This window comes from Acomys minous (assembly GCF_964271855.1).
Source record: "Acomys minous genome assembly, chromosome: 11".
NCBI lineage: Eukaryota > Metazoa > Chordata > Mammalia > Rodentia > Muridae > Acomys > Acomys minous.
The window spans coordinates 78333256-78356358 of NC_140492.1; the positions used below are offsets into that span (position 1 = coordinate 78333256).

The window sequence follows — 23103 nt, forward strand, 5'->3', positions numbered from 1 at the left end:
AGGAGTTTGCAGAATTGTGAGCTCTGAGATCAGCTGGAAACTATCTCATAAAATGAACTAGAGGATGACCAAGGTAGACATCCAGCATTCACCTCTAGCCTTTACACACACAATGCATGATGTACCAGCAAAGACACTTTCAGACACACATGAGCATCCATGTATATACAACACACATATAAATCAAACCATGTGTTATACTGTAGTTTCATTAAAATATTAAAGCCACATGATCGTCTCCATGAACACTAAAATGCATCTTACAAAAGTTTACTATCTTTCACAGAAAAAGTAACAAGTAGCAATGGAAAAGACTCTGATCCTGATAAGAGGGCATACTTGATAATCCTATCGTTGATAATCCTAGCCTTGTAACTCATATAAAGATTATATTCCTCATCCCTAAGATCTAGAATAAGACAAAGACATTTGCTTTTGCCACTTCTTTTCCATATTGTACTGTAAGTTCTATCCAAATCAAGCCAGGTAGGGAGGTGAGTTAATGTATTAGTTTTCAGAAGAGAGAAGTACAAATATCTCTAATTTTTAAATTGTTTATTTATTCGCTTTACATCCCAATCATAACCTGCCTCCCTTCTCTCCTCCCAGTCTCACTCTCCCTCCCCCACCCCTCAGAAAAGAGGAGCCTCCACCCCACACCTACTCATCCCAGCACATCAAGTCACATCAGCACTGAGCGCATCCTCTACCATGGTGGCCTGGCAAGGCAGCCCCACCTTGTCAGAGACAATCCCCGCTCCCCTTACTAGAGGACCCACATGTAGACCAAGCGGCCCATTTGGTACATATGTGTAGGGGCATAGTTCCCATGGTTGATGTTTCAGTATCCACAAGCCCCCCTGGGCCCACGATACTTGGCTCTGTTGGTCTTCTTGTGGAGCTTCTGCTCTCTCTAGGTCTTTCTGTCCTTCCTACTCTTCTACAAGGCTCTCTCACATCTGCCCAGTGCTTGGCTGTGAGTCTCAGCATCTATTTTTGGTCCATTGCTGGGCGGGGCCTCTCCGAGGACAGCTATGCTAGGCTCCCGTCTGCAAGTGTAGCAGAGTGTCATTAATAGTGTGAGAGCTTGGGTCTCTTGCATTGGTGTGGCCAGACATTATTTGGACATTCCTTCGATCTCTGCTCTTTGTCCCTGGACATGTTGTAGGCAGGGTGCATTTTGCATCAGAGGTTTTTTTGGGGGGGGAGGCGTGGGTTGGTGTTTCCTTCCCTCTTTTAGGAGTCCTGTCTAGTTAGAGGGTAGACTGCTCAATCTCCATGTCCGCGGCTAATAAGGGTCTCAACTAGAGTCACTACCATATCCTCCCAGAAGCCTACCTTGTTGAAGGTCTCTAGCCTATCTCAGAGATGCCCCGGGCCATGGTTCCTCTTCTTTCTGCAAACCCTCTGTCCAACTGGCCCCTGCCCCCTGCCCCACCCCCCGCCCCCTGCCCCCTGCCCCCCTGCTCCCTGCCCCCCGCCCCTCCCACTCCCTGCCCCCTTGTCCCCCCACCCCCTGACCCCCTGCCCCCTGCCACCCCCCCTCCCGCTCCTGCCCCCTGCCCCCTGCTCCCTGGCCCCCGCCCCCTCCCACCCCCTGCCCCCTTGCCCCCTTTGCCCCTGCCCCCCTGCCCCCTGCCCCCTGCCCCACTCTCTCGCAGCAGATGTATTTCTTTAAGGTATTTACTCATTTCTTCTTTAAAGGCCTCTATCATCTTCATGAGACCGGACTTAAGGTTGTCTTCTTCTTCTTGTTCCTCGGCTGTGTTAAGATATCCTTTTTTTGTAAATGACATAATCTTGTAACTAGAAAACCCAAAGACAGCAACCAGAATCCACTGTAACTACTAAGAGGGGGTCAGTAAGTTTGCAAGATACAAGATCAGTAGTCAGAAATTGGTATTTCTATAGATATTTCTCAATTTCCAGTAGAGTTACATCTCATAAACCCTTCGCACATTTTTTTTAATTTTTAATATACCTAATCTAATAACACCATCCTTTATCTTGGCCTACTTTTGTGCTCCAACCATACACTAGCCTCAGGTTCAGCAAAATCACCAAGAAGAATATTACACTTAAAGTTATGACAGAATTCAGACAAGAGGTAAACATAACACAATGTGAAAATAGAAAAAACTATCCAAAAAAACAAAAAACAAAAAACCACTGGCGATACAACATTCTGCTCATTATCAGCTGTTTGTCCTTGTGATATCACTAGAAAAGGAAAAGATCCAAATTCAAACAGAAGTTTCTCCTGGGTGTATCATTTCGCATCACTGTGGTTCCATGTCGGGACCGGAAGAGCGCAGCAAAAGGTCCAAGCACCTCCTTCAGTCAGAAAAGGATGAAGCACAGTGTCCCGAGTTCCTTCTCCCTCAGGAACATCACCATCCTCTGACAAGGAAGAGTGGAGTGCAGAAATGAGGTCCATGCCACAGGACCTTCGGTCCAGCTTGAGGTGCGGGTGAAAGAGATTTCTCCGCAATAAGTGTTACTGCTGTTTTAGCGGCAGACGGTGCAGGTGAATGTAGCTCGCCTTGATCAAGTTATAGCTGGAATGCAGCTTCGTCAGGAGCTGAGCCAAGCGGTGGTGGGAGCTCAGGGCTCCGAGACTGAGTCAGACTCAGGCGGCAACAGAGGCCAGCCTGACTCCCTGACTAGGGAGAACGGAAATGGCTGCCTCAGCAACAGCCAACAGCTCGGCAGCTCACTCCCTCAGGTGGACTGTGTGGCCGAGTAGACAGAGAGGAGCGAACTGTATGATCCATGTAATCAGTGCTAATTTGCAGGTGAACAGCAGAAGCTTGGGGTGGCGGGGCGAACTCCAGTGGTGACTGCGGGCCTCTCTGCAGCAAGCGCCTGGTCTGGCCTGCAATGACTGCCTCGTTGGCAGTTGAGTGTGTTTGTGGAGAGGGTGGGGGTGGGCGCGGGGGTTGGGGGAGGACAGCAATGAATTCTTCCCAACGAAGGGGAGTCCTTCTTTTCCCCAGTATTACAGCTCAGGATAAACAGGCAGTCTCAAACAATCTTTGATGAAGTAGATGTAAGAAGGTGTGCTGCTGTGTGTGCTTTATTGCCTGCGAAATGGTGACTTATAAACCTTGGGCAGTGGGCGGGGCTTTGAGGAGGAATGCATGTCATTGGCTGGGACTAGGATGCTGGCAAAGCTCTGTTTACATAGGGAAAGATAACAGGAGGCAAGCTCATGAGCCTGACCACCAGTAACCTCATAGGGGTTGTGTCACGTGCTCCTGAGGCAAGCTCGGAAACAAGGAGAGAACTTTGTCCCACACCTTCAGCTCTCAGGATGAGACGTGAAATCTCAAGTTTGAGACTTCCACAGCTTGAATATGCTCAGCAGTTCCATGCCAGTTCCCGGGGAGGCACAGTCTGTGAGCCCGACAAATAGTGTTGTTTATTTAGAGTTAGCCCTAGTTTTCTTTTTATTGTTGTGATTAATACCATGACCCAAAGCAAACTGAGAGGGCAAAGGCTTATTTTACCTGACGGATTCAGTCCATCACAAAGGGAAGTCAAGGCAGAAACCCAGAGGCAGAAATAAATTGTCGTAGAGGAATGCTGCTTACTTACTTGTTCTTTATGACTTACTCAGCTTGCTTTTTTTTAAAATACAACCTAGGACCACCTACCCAGGATTGTCACTAATAAACTATAACCTTTCCTACCTTGCTTATCCTCAACATCTGCAAATACCACACAATAAAACATACTTGAAGACCTGCATTATCTATCTCTATAAACAATTAGCAACTGGAATATTAAATTAAGAAAATAATTCTACCCAAAATAACATTCACAAAATAGAATACCTCAAAATAAATTTAGGATAAAAGACTAAGATAATGTATTAGAGTGGAAAATACTGTTGACTAGCCATTAGAAAACACTGTTGAAATAATTAAATACAAATTAATAGAAAGACACACCATGTCCAAAGATCACAAAAATTAACAGGTTAGTAATACATTTAGGTGATCTATAGAACCAATACAGCTCTGGTAAATTTTTCAGCTGTTTTTTTCATAAATTTAGCAACTAGACTTTAAAATTCATATAAAAATATAAGAACAATCAAAATATTATTGGTGGAAAAATCAAAGTATTCCAACAAAAAAATTCACACTTTCCAAAGTCAAATTTATGAAGTTATAGTAATCAGAACAGTGTGATGACATAAAAACAATCTATAAGTCAATAGGCTATAATTACAATTCATAAATATTTATGTATAATTAGCTTTCAAATGGTTTCTAAGACAAGTCAATAAGGAAAAACATCTTTTCAACAAATGGCTCTGGTGTGATATATAAACAATTTTTTATAACAGAATAATAGTACAACCACAAGAATAGAGCTGGAAACTCTTATAGCATATACAAAATTTAAATGAAAACAGATAGCCAATATAAATATAAATAATAAATCTATAAAGTCTTTGAAGATATCATGACTTTAAGCAATGACTACTTATTTGCTATAACATCAAAATCACAGTGAAAAAAGTATGAATGGACTTTCATAAAGTTTTCAATTTTTTGAGCCTTACAGACAGCATAAAGAAAATAAAAAGAAAGAAAACAGAAAGATTTACAAATAATATCTGATAAGAGATTTATATCCAGAGTACATGAAGGACTCATTACTCAATAAAATAGGCCAAGTAAAACATTAACAAAGGACTTTAACAGGCAGTTCTCCAAAGGAAATAGGCAAATGCCGATAAACACAAATATAATGCAAATCAAAACTAAAATGGCATACCGTGCTATACCCAGTAGAATGGCTAAAATAAGAAGAACAGAAAATAATGAGTGTTTGTGAGAAAAAGAAGAAACTAGTGCCCTTCTTCCACATTGCTGGTCAGAATGTAAAATAGTGCAGCCACTGAGGAAAATAGTTCAGTCTTCCCTCAAAATTTTAAATATGAATCTACCACAGAGCCCAGCAAACATACTTCTAAGTAGAGATCCAAGAGAATAGAAAACAAAATTTCTATACAAATGTCATAGAAGCATTTTTTATAACAGTTCAAAAGTGGAAACAACCAAAATGCCCATTAACTAATGAATGGAAGAACTCTGCGCATTCATATGATGCAATCTTATTCACCCATAAAAATCAACAAAGTATTGAAACTTGTTGTAAAATGGAGGAACTCTGGTGTTAGGCTAAGCAAAAAGCCACAGACATGAGATTATATAATTTTTGTGTGCTTTCCTTTATGTCAAATGTTTAGGGCATGAAAGTCTATGAAAATAGAAGCCAATTTAAAGTTACTCTTTATATTGAACTATAGCTTACTAAAGTAGTTAATTTAAAAATAAAGTTTCTTATATAAAAGGCATAGAAAATTAACAAAAAAGAAAGGGGGGACTAACAGTGGACTAAACGGAAAATTTTTTCAATGAAGTATGTCTTTATTCTGTAAAGAAAGGTTACATCATACCCTTCTAAAATAGTTTATTAGATGTGCTTGTGTAAAGGTCTAAAACAGACATGCATGTGTATATATCTACCCTGTGTATTTAAAGGAGGATGACAAAGGGCTACGCGAATAGAAGAGGAAAACATTCACTTCTTCAAGTGAAGGGGCACTGTTTTTATTATGTTGCTATACACAACTAAGCATTTGTTATGTTACTTTATAAACAATTATTCTTGGAATTTAAAAATAGGAAAAAGAGAATATTTTAAGGAAAATTATACACTCTTCAGAAACATGCCAGCACTTTCAATGAATCCACTCTCAGCAAGGGGCCCAGGACTGACTCTACAAGGAGCAAGGCTGTGAGTGCCTTTATCCTCTCTGCTTCTGTAGCTTTGAACGCGCACTGAGGGCATTGAATTGGCATTTTCAAAAGTATACGATAGGGGATAGAGAGGTAGCTGGGGAGAAAAGCGGTCACCGAGCAAGTGTGAGGGTGTGAATTTGGATCCCTTGAAACCACACAAAGCTGGAGGCTGTAGCACACTTGTGGTTCCAGTGCTCCATGGCTAGAAAAGAGGCAAAGAAAGAAAGATCCCTGAAAGCTCATAGAGTTGCTTGGCTTGGTCTCTCAGCAGCAAATGCGAGAGCACCTGTTTTATATAAAGTGGAAGGCGAGGACCACGTGCACATGGGTCCACACTCATATACGCAAAGATGTTTTTAAGGGGTAGTATAATCCTCACAGTGAAATTTCATAATTTATTTATTTTTATTTGTTAGATTGAAGTAAAATCTACATCAAACTCCAGCTGCCTTCCTAAGTCGCCTATTTTCCAATTTGAGCACACCTAACAAACAAAACAGCTAAAACAATAGGAAGGTCTCAAATTCAAATGGTTAATGCTTCTAAATCAGCTTAGGCACTAACTGTGTAATCAGGACACTTCACACCATTTAATATAAAACTATGCCTTGAAATTGAAACACACTGCACTCACTCTATATTCCTTTAACTAACCATAGTACTGTCTACTTAGAGCAATGCTGATAATAATTTTCATAAATACACACATCTGTTTTTCAGGGAAAGTCTCTTCTTCTGCTTATCCACAGGGTCTACATCTACATTTATAGCAGATGCCAGTGTTGACCACACACAGGCCTTGCCTATATAACAAATCCAAAATGTCATATATGTGTCCTCACTATTATAACAGCGCTCCTGTGGAAAGGAGTCACTATACAGAACCATGCTCTATTGCACTTGCCCAGTGGCCAAAATAGGAAATTCTTAGTTTTTCATTTCCCATGCAATTACTATCCTTTCGTTATACCAGTGTAGATATATAGCGTTTCCCTGAATATAATAGCTTATGAGTAAAGAATGAAGTAGTGAAGGCTAAGGAAATGACTCCCTGAGTGGCACTGAGATGCAGTTAATAAAACAGGTTAGACAAGGACCCTCCCAACATTGCATTTTGGCTAAAGAAGCAATGAAAGGTAATTGCTGACAGAGACTAATTGTATGACCTAGAAGAAACGAATACCAACAATAGGCATGAGAATAAAAGTTTATGTAAGTCTTCCCTGGATTAGTGTGTGCTTGCAACTTAGAAATCCAGGATGAACTCCTTTTATGCTCTTTCTTGTGTAACTACTCACAAGTCTTGCCTTGGTGTAGACTGAACGTGGATGGCTGCGGAGGTGTGGTTAGGTTGTATTAAAATCACGGTTTATGTGTAAGGTCAGCTTTGTGTTGTTTGCTCTTGTTTGGTTTTCATGTTTGATTGCGTTTTACTAATATTGTATTTCAAGAGCGACAGTTTTTCCTGTTGTGTAAATTTTCCCTTGGAAAAGCCAACAAAGTACAGATTACATATAACTCCCACAAAGGGCTTCCTTGCTCAAAATCTCTGCTATGAATTAGGTTTTAAATCCCTCGGCTTGGATAAAGAAAATAATACAAATACAAATAGCTTATGGTATGTTTAAAAAGAAATGACATTTTGATTTACATTCTTTGGCTGGTACGATGGCTTACTGTGTAAAGGTACGTGCTACTAGCCTAAGGACCTGATTTGACCCCAGAGCTGGCATATTGGAAGGCTCAGTTACTCAGTTTCTGAAGTTGTCCTCTGATCTCTAGATATATCACCCAACACAAATAAATTAATAATAAATTCACAAATAAATAAATACATACATAAATGTAAAGCTTAATTTATAATCTTATGCATCTCTTTCTGTAAATATTATGACTTGCACACAAGATTTAGAAAGCCACATGCTTTTTATTTATTTTATCTTTACTTTGTGCAAAATACAACCAGTAAGGTTGAGAAGACCAAATATTGGCTAGTTAGGCTAAAAATTGCTGGACTCAGCTGCTAGCTGATGTCCCCTTTGTGAATAATGCTGTTGCTAACAGTTTTTTTTTTCAATCCTAATGTGTAACCAGCCCCAGCAACAATGATGTCATGTGTGTGGCATCCCACATTGGGATTCCCGAGCATCATGACAAAGAGCTATGCTATAGAAAGATGTCCCTACAGTACTGAGCACACTCTTCCTTGGTGAAGGTTTCTATTAAAAGTCTCTCCATATCTGTACTTTCTGAGGTGAAAGGAGGATAGCTTTCTCAGACTTGGAGAACATTCTTTTAGGAGACTTGCCAAATATAATTATACCATCTAAATGGCAAGGTTAGAGGGATCACAGAAATCGTGTTGATCAACCCTTTCTCTTACAGATGAAATGCAGCGTCCAAGGACACTTACACAGCTTGTTGCTGAACACGTAGGTAGAACAAAAGTGGACAAGACCCCCTCTCACATTGCATTTTACTGCTATAGATTGCACATATCCTTAAAAATAATATCTCTCTGGTGAATAAACAACCCGGTTCTAAAGGCAAGTGAAATGATGATAAAAAGTGGCACAGAGGTCTGGTTGAAAGGAGAAGTCTAAACAGCATGACAGAGAATAGAGGTGGATCGGTTTTTTTTAATTCTTGAGCCTAAAAAAAACTTATAAATCTATTAGTAGTTTTATAAATCCATTAATATATCGACATGTAAATCACAACTAAGTGTTTAAAAAACAAACCAGGGTTAGAGAGATAACTCAGTGTTGTGGGAAGACCTGAGTTTGAATCTCCATAACCCATGTAAACTGAGCATGGCGAGGTCTCTGTGTTACCAGAATTCTCATTAAAAGACAAGTAATAGAGACGCAGAAACTCATGGACCAGGCTAACCAGGCATATGCAACAGAAAAATAGTGAAAGACACTGTCTCAGACAGATAAAAAAAAAAGAGAGGATGGGTGCCCAAGGCCCTAAATACACACACACACACACACACACACACACACACACACACACAAACACCACACACAAAAGATTTGTCACAAGGTAAAAGTAAAAAGAAATGAAGTTCAAACTGTGTGAATTTCAAATGAGTGGTTCTCCTTCATCTTAATGTCGTCACTCTTAATACAGTTCCTCGTGTTATGGTAACCCCCAACCATAGAATTATTTTATTGCTATTTCATAACTTTAATCTTGCCACTGTTATGATTCATAATATAAATATCTGATATGAAGATTATCTGATAGGCTGAGGGGGTCATGAGCCACAGATTGAGAACCAGTTTACTATGGAGACTTTTATAGTATATATGGTATTTTAGTAGAAAAATGTATACAATGAGTTAAAAATGAAATGCATTATGTGATAGCTACTCTTGGTTGTTAACTTGTCTGAAATTAACTAAAGCCTGTGGGTGGAGGGGCACATCTGTAAGGAATTTTGGTTAGTTTGAAGTGGAAAAATCTACTTCTAATCTGGATCTTTACATTAGAAAGACAAGCCTTTTATCCAGATCTTGAGGATGGAAGGCACATCTTTACTACAGATCTTCTGAGCTGGGAAAACCCACCACTAACCTGGGCCACACCTTCTGTTCGAAGTCTATTTAAGAACATGGAAGAAGAAAGCGTATACTCTTTGCCTGCTTGCTCTCCTCTCACTAGCAAGTCCACTCTTTTACTAGAACCCACTTTTTCAAGATTCCAGCACATACTGAAGACTAGCTGAGACATCCAGCCTCGTGAGCTAAACAACCACTGGACTCTTGAACCTTCGTTCCTAGGCAGCTATTGTTGGACTACCTGGACCACAGCCTGTAAGCCACTTATTAGAAATCCCTTTTATATGTTTGTGTACACATTATAAGTAGCTGTTTAACTTTACGCACATAAACGATTCACTTTATGTCATTCAGTGTCCAATGGGTGTCCTGGGGCCCATGTACAGCAGGTCTGTCCAGGTGCTGCTTGCTTCTGGACAAGAGCTGATGGACCTTGAGATCAGAGGTCCTGTTTCTCACTCAGGGGCAGCTAGAGCACTTTAAGGTAAGGTTCACGGCCTGGGCATTAGGCCAGGTTACCGGCCTCTCTGGGGGAGGTGGAATGAATTTCCACCAAGTGTTACAGTTAGTTCCTCTTAGAATGAGACTACAGGTCTCATTAGTAAGTGAAGACTTATGAGTCCCACACCACCAATAAGTGTTACAGCCCTTCATGCTGAGGTCACGGCACAGGAAGCAGACAAGCACCTGACACGAGCCAAAAGGCAACGAAATTGTTGGTATCAGAGGGCAATGGAAACACAGGCATTCCAAAGGCCTGCGATGATACCCCAGTGTCAGGCTCTCTGGTTAAGCTACTGTGGAGGATGTTTGATGGCAGATCCAGTGAGATGCAGGTCCAGCAGGTGCGTCCCCAGAAGTCAGCACCCGGCTCTTGCCACAATGGAGCAGATAGTTCTGCTTGCCAGCAAATGGCAGAAAGTCCTGGAAGATCAGCGAGTCCCAGAATGATGAGCCTGAGACAGTCATGGTGGAGTGAGAAAGCAAGCCAAACTTTACTTAGGAATCAGGAATTTATAAGCTCTGGGAAGTGGGGAGGGGTTTTGAGGGTGAATGCGTCTCATTTGCTAGATCTAAGGGTGCCATGATACTTAATCTACATACAGTGCCTCGTTTACAGTCAGTCACATGGGACCCTATCAGAAGAAGGAGGAAACAGTATTTAATATCCTATGTGTGAAGGCATGGCTTCTAGATACAGTTGAGGGCTGTTTTCTGGAAGCTAGGACCTCAGAAGTTGTAGGGCACCTCTAGGAATTCCCTGTGTTCGTTAAAGTTCCTTATCAGGAAAGGGTCTGGCCTGTAGTTTTGTTTTAGAGCTATGTGACACCCCTTATAAAAGGAGTGAGAACCCCACTAAGAAAAGGAGTCTTTTCTTATAGACCGGGCACAAAGTGGTACCAAGAGAAGTCAGACTTCAGCCTTATCTGCTGAGTCTCACATCTCTCCCTGTTTCATTTTACAAAGGTCTCGTCATATCCCTCAGCTTCTAAGCTGGGGACTGTTTGATATTGAACCAGAACCTGACTGCCAGTGACTTCAGCCATGTTCTTCATTTAGAGTTTTAAATATTGGGTAAGGCAGGGTACAAGGAGAAGCAGACCCACAGGGCCAGAAGGGGAAGTAACCAAGCTACAAAAGGGTTTGAGTACCATAGGGTAGGGGTGTCGGGGGCACAGTGTGCCTGGAGGTCTCACCGGAGATGTTTGAACACTTGTACATCTTGTCCTACCAGCCCAGACTCATTATGATAAAGACAACATTCCTCCTCCACCAACATGCAAGTCCCTCCCTACTCAGCAGTCAGGAGGTTCAGGGGTCTCCAGCTCTAGAGGGCAACTCCCACCAGGGAGGTAATCTGGTGTTGAAGGGACTTTGAGATTGTCTGTAGTGGGAGCCATCGCCTTGTCAAGGTTGTCCTGGAAGTCACTGGACAGATAATGGGTTTGGACAAGGGCTGCTCCAGTGGCTCCAGCGGCCACCCCAACAGGACAGCAAAACCCAATCTGATAATGAGGGGGATGAAGACTTATCTCCTTTTCCAGCTTCCTCCTGCCTGAAAGGCAAGTTCCTCAGGCTTGTAGAGATAGACCTGGGGAACAATCATTACAGGGGTGCAGAAGCCCTAAAAAAGGGGGGGATTAAGTGTTGCTGGTGACAGTCAACAGTCTCCAGGCAGTTTTGCCAGGGAGGGGGCCAGTTTGCATGCCCCACCAACACAGTTCTGCCTGCAGATTTAAGAATCTGGCAGCTGTGCTAAAAAATTTTATATAGCCACTGAGTCTCCAGGACTTATTTATTTATTTATTTATTTATTTATTTATTTATTTATTTTCTGAGAGGCTAAAAGGTCATTGCCTACACCTAGGTTGGGCTGTCAGGTCCAGAAAGAGGGTAAGGGAACCTTAGGCTAATACCAGGGAGTACTCAATGTGAGGCTTTAGCTGCTCCACAGCTATATCTATCGTATTTTATGGCATATAAGATTACTTTCTAACACCCTCCCCCAAATCCATGCCAAAGTCGGGGGTCATCTTATACGCCGGATACTTACCTGCAGCTTGCTTCCCCTTGTTTCATATGTCCGGGGCATATAGTGAAGGGGTGCCTTGGCCGATTCCCCACTCTGTGCAGGGAGTATGAAGCAGGGAGGTGCAAACTGCACACACCTTCCTGTACTTCAAGGAGTGTGGATTGAATCTCCATCAAACCAGCCTATTCAATTCAGAGGGCTGAATGTGTTTGGGTTGAGTGTAGAGCACACCTTAAAGGGGCAGTGCAGGCTGGCACTAGCTGTCTTCCAGCATTTAATAAAGCACCTGTCTGGCTGTGCCCATCCTTCCAACAGACACATGCCTGAGTCTGCTGCACAGGGTGTGCATTGGAAAAGGGATAGTCTTATACGGCAAATATATTCCAAACTCTATATTTTAACTAGAAAAGTTGAGGGTCATCTTATACTCTAGAAAGCATGCCTATCAAAGTTGCAGACTGGAAACAAAGTAGAAAAATAGAGTCACCTCCCTCAGAGATGGAGGCTTTGGAACAGTTACCCTTTTTTTCCACTGTAACTGGAGGGTTCTTTGCCCCACATTGGGTGCCAACTTTAAAAAGCTTAGGGCACTGGAGAGTGGCTCAGCAGTTAAGAGCTCTGGCTATTCTTCCAGAGGTTCAATTCCCAGCACACATATGGTGGCTCACAACCATCTCCAGGGGATCCATTGCCTTCTTCTGATGTACATGGTATATACCATATATATACCATATATATGCATAAATATTCATACTCAAAGAATAAAATTAATTTTTTTAAAGTTTAGAAAGCTATGCAGGAAGTTCAAAGGCATCCCAGAAACTGGGTTTAGAAGGATTTTGTGTTCTGGGGGAAATCTTTAAAAAGGGACTCTAAAATATTCCCATCAACTCATCAGATAACATAAGCAGATGGTGAATAAAAATTATTTATATGGATAATTATTATCCATCCATCATTATGTCTAATTTTGGGACTTTGAAAAGGAGACATGACCAAGATCAGAGAGTAAGGTGAAATATTTTATTTCTTTAATGTCAGGATGCTTAATTATTTCTCCCTAATTGGGAGCTCATATTCAAGGAGTGGAGCTATTTGAAGATTATACATCTTTCAAACTGCATATAATATTTTTCCCTCAGAACTCTGTACCATTTCTAAACATCTACATATTCCTCTAAATTAGCTAGAAAAGATAAGGCTACCCATCTGATACCAAAGGGACACTAGCTATCTCAGGCAGAGATCTAATAACCTGCAAAAGGAAGAACACAAGAAAAAAAACTGACCTCCTTTAATGACCGAAGGGAAGCTATACTGGAGTACATCCCATCAGCTGTTTTCCCTCATTGCTTAAAGAATAGTTTATTAGTTTCTCTAATCAAATCCACATAGATAATAAGTTAAATAGTTTATGTAGTCCATTGGCCCTGTACAGATGGGGAAATACAATCTTTCTAGATCAATACAGTTGTTAATTTATGTATAATGTCAACTCAACATTGAGAACTGAGATTCTTTCTACAAATTTGACAGCTAGTTCCCAAAAATTCAAAGTGTGTGTGTGTGTGTGTGTGTGTGTGTGTGTGTGTGTGTGTGTGTAGGGACTCATATGTGTGTGTATGCATGTGTGTGTGTGTAAAAATGTCAGTGACAGCAGTTCACTGTACTATTTAGCAACATCAAATTTTCCAGGTTCTGAAGTCATCTGATCAAAATTACAGAGACATACAATATACTCCCCCCAAAAAAATCTCAGTTAACAATGAAGTTCTGTTACAATTTTGGTACCTGACACCACTTTTTCCCATCAGGCAATAGTTAACAATTCTGGTGTTGTCCACAGCCTGACCATATTGTGAATTAGTCACCAGTTCACAATGACATAGACTGTTGAGCATCAGCACTGAGTTTAACAGGTACACATTACATCAGCTCACACTGTTGTTCTAGTAAATGAACGCCCCTTCAGGGCTTCAGCAAGAAATTCCACAAGCTGGAGACCTAACCCTGGAACATATTGGCAAATGCCAATAATTACCGAGAAGGAAAGAACTTAATTCTGGAAAGTTCTAATGATCAATCTGATAACTACAAAAAAAATTCTCTATTTTCCAGATCTATTCATCTATCCAAATACATCTCTGCAGATTGATAACTAACTGTTTTCTTCAGCTGTTCTAAGTCCCTTAGCAGACCCTTCCTTCAGCAAGGCCCCTAAATGTGCACTGTCTACTAAAAGCCTAACAAAAGCCTAACTATTCTGCAATACATAGGACACTGCCCTGGGCAGAACCAAGTTGTATAAGCTTTCTAGATACAGCAAAGGAGTTTATTAAAGAATGAAATTCTGAGCATCTCATACCTAAGAGGGAGACAGGAAAGGGAGGAAAGGAAGTTTAAAAAAAAAAGTATAGACGAGAAAATTGACCCTGAAAAGGAAGAAAGGCAAATCGATTTGCCTAGGAGCAGGAATGCGGAACCACAGAAGGATGTGAGACCGGTTGAGTGGGAAGAGACCACGTGAGCGCTGGACAAGAAGCACATGGATTCCTATTAGTCCTAAATGATTACGTTTTTAGGGTTTCTCTGAAAATATTATGTTTAAAAGCCTGATATGTGTTTCACATTTAACTTTTTTAATTTGGCATTTATCACTATATTTCTAGTATTTCCCTTCAGGCTGATCTTGTTAAGAATGTGGGGAAACACCTTTGGTGGTTTGCATGATAATGCTCCCCCCCCCCCAATTCCCACCATGGGCTCATGTATTTGAATGTTTAGGAAGGATTAGAAAGTGTTGCCTTTGTTGGAGGCAGTGTGGCCTTGCTGGAGGAGGTGTGTCACTGGGGGTCGGGGGGGGGGGGTGGGTTTTAAGATTTCAAAATCCTATGCAAGGCCTAGACTGTGTCTGTGCTGTCTTCTACCTGTGACTCAGGATATAAGCGCTCAGCTACTACTCCAGCCCCTGCCTGGCTGCTGTAATGATCATGGACCCGTTCTCTGAAACTGTAAACAAGCTGCAATTAAATGGCTTCCTTTCATAAGTTGCCTTGGCCATGATGTCTCTTCACAGAAATAGAACAGTGACTGAGACAGCGCCTAAGCATGCTTCTTATTCAGCAGAGATGGGAACCATGAGTGGTGGGTGGGGCCATCAAGGACTCTGGGAACAGGAATGTTCCTACTTTCATATCTTTCACTACTAATTCCTTGTCATTTGCCTTGTGAGGATAATTACACTGCTTCCTCCATCACCAGAGAGGAGTGATGGGTAGAAGCATGCAAGGCAACCTTCAAATATTAAATATAACGCTGGCTCTGGTCTATAATCTTTTACCTGTAATAGCAAAATTTAAAACAGGAACTACAACCAAAAGATTTCTCAGGCTATTTGGCAGTAACACCTGACCCATGGGAGGAAGAGACCAAGTTCCCATGTAGACTATCACTCAGGTGATCTGCTCTTCAGGAAACGAAGCAAAAATGTCCCTCTTGCTCAAATGTGGGTAGGGAATGTGACTTCTTCCAAACTGTACAATGTGAAAAGGAAAGAACGTTTTGATAGAGAGACTTCGGCCAGAGTGTCAAGGTTATCAACAGTGGTGCCATATTGAAAGCTTGTCTTAGTGAATGCTGAAAATGGTACTTCTGCCGTCTTCCCATACCTCCTCTGTAAAATCCAATAGCCTTGGGCTAATTATGAAAAAAAAATCAGACATTTCAACTTAATGTTATATACCTACCTGATTGGCAAGGTCATCCAAGACAAGAGAAGTGAGGAGTCATAACAGCCATCAGCTATCTAGAGATGTAACAAGATGTGTCCTGATTACACCCTGGAAGACAAAAAGAACAGTTAAGTACTAAGAAATATAATACAGACTTCAGCAAATGTATCTATGCTGATTGCCTGTGACAAGGGAACATACCAAATTATTTTTATTAGATTTACCTATTTTGGATGTGCGTGTATATAGGAACATTCATGCTACGGCATATCTGTAGAGATCAGAGGATAATCTGTGGGTTATTGCTTTCTACCATGTGAGGCACAGGGATTGAACTCGGGAAATCAAGTGTGGTGCTAAGCTTCTTCACCCACTGAGACATCTTGCTGGACTAACAAATGCACATGTAATGTACTAATATGAAAAACTGCACACATAATATGTGAGAACTCTACATTTCTTCACAAGTTTCCTACAGACTTGAAGCTATTCTAAACTTTCAAAATATGTTTACTTAAAACTAAACATAATTGCCATAAAGCTATTTCTATGTATTTAACACGTTTCTTCCATAGGTGTTGCTATGAAATTTTAATAACCAAAAAGATAATACATTAAAACTCTTCCTCAAATACTCTAGCTTCAGTGCAGTACACATCTTGCAGATAGATATATTTAGAAATGATTGAATTTATGAAAAGTGCTGAATTCTAAAAATACTTGGCCCTAAATGTTTCAGATACACATTGCTAGTGCAATCAATTACTGTCATGACTGCACTTTAATCTTACGGTAACTAACAGACACTTCCAGCTTAGCCTAAAACTCTAACCAAGACTGATACTAGTATTTACTGTTTGTTATAAAAGTATGTATGTTTATTTGTTATAAAAGTATGTATAAGAGTATGTTATAAAAGTATGTAAGTTTGTGATAGAGAAAATAAGCTTCTCCTGCCCAGGCTAGTGGAAGCACCTGCTTGGGAAAGACCCGGAGTCTGAGGGCACAGGAGTGGGAGGTGAGGTGAGCATTATTCTTGGCCCCTCAACTGTCTCGCTTTATGCAGAGGACTGTACCAATCAGAGAAAGTCACATGGACCCTCCAAAGCAGGAGTCTCTAGCCTGAGTCCCAACATCTAGCTTAAGGGTAATAAGGCTGGGGTTTTCCCATGTGAGTGCTAGAGTTTGAACCCAGGTCCTCTGGAAGGCTCTTAACCCCTAAGCCTGTCCAGCCCCCAAGACTGGGGTTATAACACAAATTTATTTGCCTGGCCCAATTGTTAACCTTTTTTCTATCCTGATGTTCTGCTGAGGATAAAATGGACTCAGTGTCTACAATATCAACCTGGAGGATGATTTGTGAAAACTTTGACACACTACTTTTATCTGTAAATCAAGAAACATCAAAGAACACAGATTAAAGCCTAATGATTTTCCTGCAGTGCTGGCAAGATCAACTAATTACAAAGCACTATGATCCAAATTTCTTTTCAAGTGTGAAACTCTTTACCTTGATTTTTAAGTATATCAGGATATTTTGTGCACTGGACAGCTTATTTGGAGATTGGTTCCTTTCTGAAGGGTCCTAGGTCTTGAAGGGGCAGATTACTGTGCTCTACTGGTGTGAAAGCAAAATTATAGACAGCACAAACTCTTTGCTCTGACATGAAAAGCTACTTCTCTATATACAGAGCATCATTTAAAAATGAAAATAGTTGATTTCTGGTTTTGTTTTTGTTTTCACACTGCCCTTGGCAGTTTCTTTATTGAGTGTGTATTACTGGGGAATGCAAATATAAAATTAAAAGCTAGAAAGCTGCAAATTTATGTTAAATTGTCTTTTCCTGATATTTCTTGGGGGTACATTTTAGCTCAGTCTTCATCTCCTTCAGTTAATTTCACCTATGTGACTTAGCAATATGAGATATCATACCTTGAAAGCAACAGCTGCCCATCGGTTTACCTTTCCCAGATCCCCACAGACATGCTGTGTTATACCCTGTCCTGAGATGTTCCATCCACTGGTGGTGTCTGAGTACCAGCTGTAAACTCTGGGAATTCTGGGGAAGTGCCATCAATACTAGCATTGGCAGAGCTCACTCAGGATGCAGGCTTTATTTGGATGAGTCCCCATTCCTCTGAACTCTGCCCTACAGCAGGTCAACATTTCATCTTTTGCTTTTCTCTTTCCTGAGTCAGCAAGCGTTTGGCAGCCAAGGCAAGCCTGCTTTTCCAATTGTGAGTCCAGAAGGAGTGGCAGCAGCTTCCACTCCACTGAAGTTCATATCTTACCTTTATTATTCTGGATGTCACAACAAGTAGTCTTTTCAAAGCTTTACACATGAACAGAGCCCTAGAACAAATGAAGTCCTTTCCCTGACTCCTGAGACTGCCAGGGAAATTGTGGGTATTTTCTCTTTCTTTTTTTAAAATTATAATTACATCACTGTCCACTTTCCTTCTCTGCCTCCAACCCTTCCCATAAATCCCCTTGCTCTCTCTAAAATTCATGGCTTCCATTTTATAGCTGTGGATATGTGTGTGTAATACATATATATTCATAAATATATAAATATAACCTTATAAGTCAATATAATGTTATTTGTATATATATAATTTCATGGCTGACAACTTGGTATTAGATAACCAATTAGGATGCTCTTCTCTGGGAAAGAATATTTCCTCCACTACTAGCAGAATAATAATATAATATTAACTACATATATTAATATATATTAACTACTATTGTTACCTATAATTTTTTTGTACAGAGACCATTAGAGAGAACCATAAGCCATCAAACCGCAGAGAACAAGAAACCAGGGATGATGTGGCCCCCAGCTCCAACTGACACATCTACAACACAACCTCTACACCAGATGCTCAGGGATCGTCTTGGATGAGGGGCAGGAAAGACCGTAAGAGGCAGACGATGAACAGGGAGTTTGCAGTGAGATTGTATCATAACAATATCAGAGAAGCTATACTCATGAAGCTTCATCGACACGGCCTAACAAGATACCTAAACGAGACCCGAACAAGGACCGCAGCAGACACGCTCCCGTGGGGCGTGGACAGCTCATGCACCTCCAGGGCTTTTCTACGGTATCCAGCATGCTAGGTGAGGCTGCCGCCAATCATGGCAGAGTGAGAGTGCAATCTGGAGCCATCAGGAGCTGAGTAAAGAGGGAAGGAGCTCTTTAGATCTTCATGACCTTTAGATTCTACCTTTTATCAAAGCTTCCCCCCCCCCCGCCCCTAACACTGACCAATTAAATATAGTATGTTTATAAGAGAGAGTATTTAATCCATTGCCCTGGACAAAGAATGAAAATATTCTTGGCTTTATAATGAAAACCAAATACATATTGACTCCTGTTCGTATATGTTCTCAAACACTTTACACAAATGCTGTTCCCTCTGGCGGAAGGTGAGCAACTTTCATAGCATGCTTACCACAGCTGGCTGGCCCTTAGTGATTCAACTCATTGCATGTTGTTTCTTGAGAGGTTGTTGCTGTTACCATCTCTAAGGAGTCTCCCCTGCCCCTTAAGGGCCCCCGCTGTAGCATTCTGGCCAGGTCAGCCTAGTAAAGAACAGGGGTCAGTGTGGTTCAGTAAAGGGTAGGTGTGGTTCAGACAGAAGCAGGTTATCAGCTGATGCAGATACTTCCAAGTCACAAAGAAATCATCATCTTGCCCAGGTGACTTTAGTATCTACACGCCAAATCTAAGCTAACCTACAATTTCCCTCCCTCCATGCTCAGGTCCTGATCATGCCTAGGAGCTTCTTGGGAAGGCAGCCTTGCCTCTCATTCTGCTGTGAGCTCTGGAGGGAGGGAGGGAGGAAGGGAGGGGTGTGTTGGGAGGCTAAGAAGGAAGCTAGGTCTTACTTGTGAGATAAGACTGTGATGGGGAGAGGGGGTTGTCTCTGCACCTGACTGGCAGCCAAGCCTACTTGGCCTGCTCCTTCTGGGACTTAGGAAATACCATTCCTATCATGGCGATATCTGTCCCAACAGCCTGAGCCATGCTCTTTCTTCTTAGCCCAAGAGAAGTTCCTGCCTTCCTTATTCCACACTGAGGGCACACCACGTTCTCAGATTCACCTCACTCTTACCCGCATTTCTCCGTGGGGACATGTTTTCAAGCTGCCCCAGTCTGTCCCTTCATCAAAGCCAGATCTCACCCAGGCCACTTTGAACACGCCACACTCTCAGAGCACCAGCTCTTGCCTCTCTGATCCCCAACTGGAACCAGGATGCCTTGTCTACCTACCACAGTGTTCCCCAACTCTGAGCAACACAGGACGATGCACTCCAAGAATGGAAGCAAACTCCTCCCTCCACTCTTATTAAATGAGTGGGACACACAGCCCCTCTGCAGTGATGGGGGCCACAGGGCACTATGACAACTCTCCTCAAGCAAGCTTTCTTAGGGGGAACCTGAAACTCCAAACGCTGGGCCGCTGGGCCACTGGGCCTGGGCTGTCTCTTCGTTGCCCAGGGGTGAGATGCTGGGTTAAGACTGGTGGAACAAGTTCTGAGGTATCTTTTCCACAGAGGTAGTGAGCTGGCACCTCAATTTAGAAAGCCAAGGAACTTGACACCTACTGCTTTGTTCTTTGGTGCCTCAGCCGAAACTGAGAAGAGATCCTGTTACTCTTGTTTGTGGTCAGTCACCTCTTTTAAGGTATAAATCCCTAGAGGCAAGGACCGTGGCTATTTGATTCACGGATAGATCAGCAGAGCCCAGCAGGAAGCTCTGCACTGGATTCCAATGGCTGCTTTACAAAACGTTCTTGAATATATAATAAAATATAGACATACCATCATTTAACTAAAGATTTATAAAAGACGACAGAGACTTTGATATCTATCAGTACAATTTCTAATCTTACAATAAGGTATCTTCTCATCAAAGAAGCTCCTGGAGAACCGTAGTCTAAATCTTAGAGCTAAAGTTCTTATTTAAAGCGCCCCCGCCATCCCTCCCCCAGCTGCCAGAGGCAGAGACAGCAAATGCTTACACAAGAGTTAACAGATTGGATGCTGGCTGATGATGCTAATAGCAATTCTTTGTCTAGACATGCAATACCCATTCTGCTGACACACGCTTTCAGACAGCATTTGCAGGATGTGAAACTGGCATCCAGAATCCTGACAGTTTGCAACAAATCTGGACCCCTGCAAGGAAAACTCTCCCAATGAGCCCTGACTGTCGGCTTTACCTTTCTGCGTCTCATGAAGCTGCCTCCGCAGGGATACACGTGAAGAAGTTAGGAAGCACTGCTGCACTTTGGCGGGGTTGACTTCACATCTCACAAAAGAGTGGGAGGAGAAAAAGAAGCTAAAAAGCAAGTTCCCACAGATTCGTTCTATGACAAGCTGACCAAGTGCTCCAGCAGGAGGGTGCAGACAAGAGCTTACCTAGGTGGCACTCCCGTGAAAAAAATCCTACTGTCCACAAATAAAGCACTGTAAGGTAGGAAGAAACAGTTTAGAGTTCAGCCCCCAGCCCTGGGAAGATCGGGAAGCAGGGTTAGGCTGTACAGCCTTGCCTTACATGTTCGTGCCTGCCCTCTGCAGTTAACTTCATCATACACTTCATTTCCCAGTTCTGTTCTGCAAGTAAGCCGCTGACCCAAAGGCAGAGAGTGGACGCCTGAGCCACAGAAAAACTGCCTCCTGAGCCAGTTGACAACTAAAAATAAGTCTTTGAAAATTAATGAAAAGAAGAGACCACGAATTTGAAAGAGCAGGAGGGTCCACGGGAAGGTTCGGAGGGAGGAAAGGGAAGGTAGGAATGATGTAACGGCATTACAGTATAAAAAGCAGATAATTTTTTAAAATAGTCAAAGTGTTAGTTGGCTAAGAAAGCCTTTCAGACTCAAATATATGAGTCTGCATGTTTTGCAATATAAATTTGGCCCTTAGAGAATACTCACTCTGGTGCCTTGCACTTTGCCAGTAAACACTACAGCTCTTAAGAGAGAAGTGTCACAAACCAGATTGTAGTGAGGGCTGCAGCGTGAGAGTCCACTTCTTCTGCTTTACTGTTTTGCTCTTTGTGTTTTATCATCCAGCCTTTCATGTACACCCATTTTCTTTCCAGACAGGGCACGGCATTGTGGCTATACTTCAACACAGATCAGACAAGTCTATGGAAATAATCTGGTTACACAATAGTACATGCTTTGCTGCTCTGGCAACTACACATTAAGAGACTATCTCTGCTTCCAGAAAGCTAACTTTTCCATGACATGAAGTGCTGGAGCATAAACACACAAAAGTGCCCTATCCAGTAGCAACTAAATAATCCTTGAGAAAATCCTATGAATATTCTCAATATAAACGGGGGCAGTGTAACTAGTAAGTACCACAATAGATAGCTGAATTGGCTAGTTTTTGTCAATTAGACACAAGCTAGAATTATCTAGGAAGATAAATTTTAATGGAGAGAATATGTCTGTGAGATTGCCTGTAGGCGACTCTGTAGGGCATTTTTTTTTGATTAGTGGCTGGTGGAGGTGGGTGCCTGACTAAGGTGTTCCTGGTTGTATAAGAAAGCAGGCTGAGCAAGTCCTGTGGAGCAAGCAGGGTAGCAGCATTCCTCCGTGGCCTCTATCTACCTCAGCTTCTCTTCCAGATTCCTGATTTGAGTTCCTGGCCTGAATCCCCCTCATGAAAGACTGAACGCTGTATGGAAATAAGCCCTCCCCAGATTGTTGTTGGTCGTCATGATTATCACAGCAGTAGACAGCAGATAGAACAACAGAGAGGCTTTTGATACCACGACACAGAGTATTTCATATCACCAGATGGCTGCTATACGTCAGTAATGTTCCTACAGAAAGCATCTCGCCTTGTTTCGAATGTCATGGCAATATACCCTAAGAGAGAAGATTGAGGGGCTCGAGAGATGGCTCAGTGGTTAAGAGCCCTGTTTGCTCTTCCAAAGGTCCTGAGTTCAGTTCCCAGCAACCACGTGGTGGCTCACAACCACCTATACAGAGATCTGGTGCCCTCTTCTGGCTTGCAAGCTCACAATGCAGACAGAACAATGTATAAATAATAAATAAATAGATCTTTTTTAAAAAAGAAAGAAAGAAGATTGAAATGGTAATTTGGCTCAAAGCTGATGCGACTGCGTATAAAACATGTTGGGTTTTATCTTCTCATAGTATCTTATCAGGGGCAGAGCAAAATTAAGACCTGATTTCCCATAGTGAAAGGGTCTCTCTTGGCCACTAGTCTTACCTATCATTGTAAATTTTTTTCATTAATTCATTGTTTTTTGTTTTTTATTTTTTGTTTTTGTTTTGTTTTGTTTTGTTTTGTTTTGTTTTTTTGTTTTGGTTTTTCGAGACAGGGTTTCTCTGTGTAGCCTTGACTGTCCTGGACTCACTTTGTAGACCAGGCTGGCCTCGAACTCACAGGGATCCGCCCGCCTCTG

The 23103-nt window shown here is 41.8% G+C and overlaps 1 long non-coding RNA gene across 2 annotated transcripts in view; it reads right to left on the reverse strand.

Moving 5' to 3' along the window:
- LOC311609258 overlaps positions 1 to 22630 on the reverse strand; it is a 35288-nt gene extending 12658 nt beyond the window's left edge. Inside the window, exons 1-4 of one of the 2 annotated variants that reach the window (XR_014783332.1) lie at positions 21214 to 21253; positions 20879 to 21125; positions 19106 to 19235; positions 15665 to 15757 (exon numbers count right to left, since the gene is read on the reverse strand). This is a non-coding gene — a long non-coding RNA (uncharacterized lncRNA). Of the gene's footprint in view, positions 1 to 15664; positions 15758 to 19105; positions 19236 to 20878 lie in introns of both variants that reach the window. The other variant, XR_014783331.1, reaches the window with a different exon arrangement.
- Between the last annotated feature and the right edge of the window lie 473 nt (positions 22631 to 23103).